The sequence below is a fragment of the Dipodomys merriami genome, unplaced genomic scaffold (genome assembly GCF_024711535.1).
Source record: "Dipodomys merriami isolate MVZ:Mamm:240054 unplaced genomic scaffold, mDipMer1.0.p SCAF_828, whole genome shotgun sequence".
Classification (NCBI taxonomy): domain Eukaryota; kingdom Metazoa; phylum Chordata; class Mammalia; order Rodentia; family Heteromyidae; genus Dipodomys; species Dipodomys merriami.
In genome coordinates this window covers 330,924-336,788 of record NW_027206433.1, presented here as the reverse complement: position 1 = coordinate 336,788, position 5,865 = coordinate 330,924, and the positions used below count along the sequence as shown (strand labels likewise).

The 5,865-nt window shown below is 39.1% G+C and overlaps 1 pseudogene; it reads right to left on the bottom strand.

Moving 5' to 3' along the window:
- Window positions 1–4,182: 4,182 nt before the first annotated feature.
- On the bottom strand, window positions 4,183–5,304 carry LOC138819935 (heterogeneous nuclear ribonucleoprotein A3-like; annotated as a pseudogene).
- Between the last annotated feature and the right edge of the window lie 561 nt (window positions 5,305–5,865).

The window sequence follows — 5,865 nt, the reverse complement described above, 5'->3', positions numbered from 1 at the left end:
ATCTGAGGGACAGCATCCAGGCCCAGAGTTCAAGCCCCATGACCTGACCAAAAACAAAAAAAAACAAAAAAATGTATTTCAAAATTACTTTTGCTTCCTACTACTACCATTGTTAAAGAAAGTCTTCCAAGAGTACAAAGATACCCTGGATTCTAAGGCATATTGGAAAAGACTGGAGCAGATAAATTAGATCAGTCAAAGCATTGCAAAAGTACTTAGAAAGTCCAAGAGACATACAAGTCTTCTCAGACACAGTCAAAAGATTAAACCTGGGGCTGGGAAGTTGGCTCAGTGGTAGAGCGCTTGCCTTGCATGCCTGAGGCCCTGGGTTCGATTCCTCAGCACCACATAAGCAAAAAGAAAAAAGCCGGAAGTGGCGCTGTGGCTCAAGTGGTAGAGCACTGGCCTTGAGCTGAAGAGCTGAGGGACAGTGCTCAGGCCCAGAGTTCAGGCCCCACAACCGGACCAAAAAAAAAAAAAAAAAGATTAAACCTACAGATGTAGGGATAGATGAGGAAGAAGAAATAAAAACTAAAGGCTTTGAAAACATATCCAACAAAATAATAGCAGAAAATGTTTGAGAAATAGAGTATCATCCTTGTGCTGGAGGCCTACCATACTCCAAACAGGCAAGATTAGAAAAGAAATGCTCCTAGATACAGTATAGTAAGCTATCTAAATATACAGAATATAGAAAGTGTCAAAAGAGAGGAAACAAGTAACTTACTATCACAAGCTCATTGTAAAAACAGCAGATTTCTCAACACAGATAACTAAATGCAAGGAGGACTTGGAAAGACATTATTCGAGACCCAAAAGACAACTGTCAACCCAGACTATTTTACATAGTGAAGCTATCCATAAAAATTGGTTGAGAAATAACAACATTCCACAATAAACCAAAACTACTGGAATTTATGGCTTCCAAACTAGCACCACAAAAGGTAGTTAGGGAAAAATTACCCGCAGAAGAAGCAAACATCACAAAAAAAACCAAAATGCCAGGAAACATGGCATACTTCTCCCAATACTGACATTGAATGTTAAAGATCTTAGTTCTTTAGTCAAAAGACATACACTAGTCAGGTTCTGGTGTCTCACATCTGTAATCCTAGTTACTTAGGAGGCTGAGATTTGAGGATCGTGGTTCAAAGCAAGCCTGGGCAAGAAAGTCTATTAGACTCTTGCCACCAATTAACCACTAGAAACCTGGAAGTGGAGTGGTAGCTCAAAGTAGTAGAGCACTAGCCTTGAGCAAAAAGAGCTCAGAGAAAATCCCCAGGATGCGAGTTCAACCCCCATGACTGAAAAATCGAAAGATGCGAGTTCAACCCCCATGACTGAAAAATCGAACAAACAAAACCCTCAAAAAACATACTTAGATCAAAAAACAATATCTAAAACAAGATCTAACTCTGTTGCCTATAAGAAACACATGGCTTGGGGTAAAAGAATAGGAAAAAAGACCTTCCAAGCAAATGGACTTCAAAAGTGTTCAGCATTAGCCATATATATATCTGATACTATAGATTGCAAGCTAAAAATTAGTCTGAAGAAACAAAGTTGCTTCATATTAATGAAGGTAATGATCCATGAAGAAAAATTATGATTGTTAATATATATGCACCAAATAGCTCACACTCAGATTTATTAAATATTTCTGAACTTACAAACTTTGGTAAATAATAATGAGAGACTTCAGTATTTCACTTTCACAGATAGGTTATCCAAACGAAAACATCAGTAAAGAAATCCTAGAATGGCAGCATTAAATGGCAGTGTAGACGAAATGAAATCATCAGACATCTACAGATGTTACAACACAATACACATTCTTCTTGACAGCTCATAAGACTTTCTAGAATATATAGGAAGTCTGAGAAAATATAAGAAAATTGAAATATTCTATCAGACCAAAATGGAATTAAACTAGATCTCAACAGAAAAAAGATACTACAGACAGTATTCAAACATAGACATCAAACATAACACCAAACCTCAAATTATCTTGAAGAACCAGGGTAAGCTGGGTGCTGGTGGCTCATGCCTGCTGGTGGCTCATGCCTGTAATCCTAGCTACTCAGAAGGCTGAGATCTGAGTATCACGGTTCAAAGCCAGCCTGGGCAGGAAAGTCCATGAGACTCTTATCAATAAAACCACTCGAAAACAGGAAGTGGCAATGTGGCTCAAGCAGTAGAGCACTTGCCTTGAGCTGAAGAGCGCAGGGACAGCGCCCAGGCCCCCCATGACTGACCCACCCCCCCAAAAAAAGAACCATGGTAACAAAAACATGGTATTGGCACTGTATGTATGTGTACCTTACAGGAAATCATGTCATTTACAGGAAAGTGAATGCAATTGGAGGACATTTGTTCAGAAAACAAAATATCACATTTTTAGTTATATGAAAACTATATATATTGGCAAGAACAAAATATCCTAAATTTCTAAAATTCTGTATTTTCATACTGTTAGACCAAAAAGGCTACAGGTTCTTATCTTTTAAAAATATGCACACATAAGTGCTTTGCTTTTTGTTTGTGCTGGGAATAAAACTCAGTTGCTTGGCAAGCACTATCTATCTATCTATCTATCTATCTATCTATCTATCTATCTATCTATCTATCTATCTATCTGTCAGTTGTGGGGCTTGAACTCTGGGTCTGGGTGCTGTCCCTGAACTCTTCAGCTCAAGGCTAGCACTGTATCATGTGAGCCATTGTACCACTTCTGGTTTTCTGGTGGTTTTATTGGAGATAAGAGTTTCATGGCCTTTCTTGTCCGGGCTTGCTTTGATTGGTGATCCTCACATCTCAGCCTCCTGAGTAGCTGAGTAGCTACCAGCGCCCAGCTAGGCAAGCACTATCCCTCTTTTCTTTTTAATTCTGATCAGAAATCTCAAACTGCTTTTCATAAATAAATACATAAATAAATCACAAACTGCTTTTCATACATAAATAGCATACACATTATTATACTGCTGAACCAAATTACAAAAGAGATTCAGAGACAAAGGTATAGTAGAGGGTGCATAATTTTTTCTTAAGGATTTGACAATGAAGTGTGTTTTTATTCTCTTCCTCTGAAAACTTGCATGGAGAAATTAAACCAAGGAAAAGTAATAAAACTTATAGGCCTCAGGGGTCTCAAAGGAAAAACAGAATAAAATCAGGTATCCACTAATATGCTCAGACATTGCACACTTAGTGGTCCTGAATCAAAAATTAAGAATGGTTTCTAAAGGGATGGGGAAAATATCCACTACCCTTTACAAATTTAAATAGAGGGCAGCAGACATGCTTTACACTCCAAAACTATGGTAGCTGTCATTCTCAATGTGATCAAGGTAAATGTAGTATGGAGATGTTCTAAACACAGCTACGATTCAGCAAATCTTAAAACACACTAAAACCATGATTTCATTGAAGGAAAATGCACAAATAGGGATTTTGAGGGTTTTTTTTTTTCATTTGAAGGTAATCTTAATGCTATTAAATTCACAAATATGCTAATTTAAATACCCAATCCTATGTATCTAAAACACACAATGCATACATGCAAGTATCTATTCTCTCCACATGTCAGCGCCCATTCGTATCATGGTTTGGAAATGAGGAGAATAGATTCCCCTTAAACTGCAAGTCAGTAGGTGTTCCTTTACAGTTAACTTTAGCAAAATTCATACAAAATAGTGATTAACAATGATCTTTACTTGTTAACTCACAAGGAAACACCTTCAAAACTGCATTTCGTTAAAGTTTCTGTACTAAAATGTAGAAAAACTGAACTACACAAATATTGAAAAGTTAAAAATTCCTTAATTTTTTATTCCTGGTACCACTACCACAATTCACAGGGCAATATAGCTGATGTAATGAAAAGACAAAGACAAAGCTACAACAGATAAAAGACCTCAGGAATATACATCTAATTGACACTATGTTGCATGAATCAATAGCTGCACTTTTTGCAAACTGTGGTTATGACAGTCCTGAACAAGAAGGGTTTCCTGTTTAAGCTGCAGTAACTTTTCTGACTATGGATCATTGTTCCTTCTGTGGCAGATTTTTACAGTTCCTTTAATGCATTTGGGACGACTGTCTCAAAATAAACTGCAGCTTTCCTGACAACTCCTCGCTCTCTCTCTCCTGCTAAGAACTGTAGCCTTTTTTTCTGTTGTTTTAAAATCTTCTACTACCATATCCACCACTTCCACCACCAGATCCATAACCACCACCATATGGACTGCCAGAGCTTCTTCCACCAAAACTGTCCCCTTTCATGGGTCCATAATTTGATTGCTGTTGTCCACTGTAATTTCCAAAATCATTATAGTTACCACCACCAAAATTTCCTCCTTCATTGTAACCATCATATCCTCCTCCACCACCCCCATATCCTCCACCTTGGTTTCCATAACCTGGTCCACCACCACCATAGCCTCCTCTACTACTATAACCAGGACGGCCACCATAGTTGCCACCATCACCTCCAAATACATTGTATCCACCATCACCTCCTCCATAGCTACCTCTGCTGCCACCACCTCCACCACCATAGCCTCTTCTTCCACCAAAGTTTCCATCACATCCAAAATTATCTCCACCACCTCCAAAGTTTCCTCCACGACCCATAATGTTGCCAGATCCACCTCTACGACCTCTTTGTGATCCAGCAGACTGCATCTCTTGTTTAGAAAGGGCCTTTTATACTTCACAATAATGCCCATTAATAGTGTGGTATTTCTGAACAACAATTTTATCAACTGTATCATGATCATCAAAAGTTACAAAAGCAAATCCTCTCTTTTTTCCACTCTGCCGGTCTTCCATAACTTCTATGGTTTCAATCTTGCCATATTTTTCAAAGTAGTCTCTCAAATTATATTCTTCTGTATCTTCTTTAATACCACCAACAAAAATTTTCTTCACTGTTAGATGGGCTCCTGGCTTCACAGAATCCTCTCTAGAAACCTCTCTCTTTGGTTCCACAACACGTCCATCAACCTTGTGGGGTCTAGCACACATGGCTGCATCATCTCTTCAACACAAGAATAAGTCACAAAACCGAAGCCCCTGGAACGTTTTGTCTGAGGATCTCTCATTAACACACAATCTGTGAGTGTGCCCCATTTCTCAGAATGTTCTCTTAAACTATCATCTTTAGTTTTGAAGCTCAGACCACTAATAAACAGCTTCCGCAGCTGCTCTGGTTCCTTTGGATCATGGCCTTCCTCCCCCCAGTGACAGCAGCGACGGCCAGAGTCGGGCTGGGGGCGACCCGGGCGGCGGTTTTACCTCCATTTTGAGATCGGACCGGCCTCTTCCAACTCGAGTTCAATATGATACCGAGAGGAAGAGGCCAAGGGTGCATAATTTTGAAACGTATTTTGAAAGGGTATAAATTTGATTGAAAGAGATGGTTTGCAGCTATGAAAATTGAACAAGGAAGCATGTTGAAATTGTTTTGGGAAGGTAGGAAGGGGAGAAGGGGGAAAGGAAATTGATATAAGGGGTGAGATTGATTGGGACAAATTTTAAACATGTCTGGAAATGTAGCAGGTGTGAGCAACTGGTACCCTGCTCCTTTTTATTTGTATATGAAATTACTCTCCCTTCAAGAATGCTGATACAGTTAATTCCCCTTATTTGTTTGTATGAGCTTTCTTCTTTTATGTATGTATGGTACCAGGGTTTGAGCCTAGGGCGTAAGGTTTGCAAAGTGGTGCTCTATGGCTTAAGCCACAACCCAGCACTGATGCATGTAATTTTAAAGACATTTTTACATGTAGCTATTACAGCCTTGACACTGAAGACTTTACCTGCTCATGGAGAGTTCTCCATTAGACCTCCCTTGTACTGGAT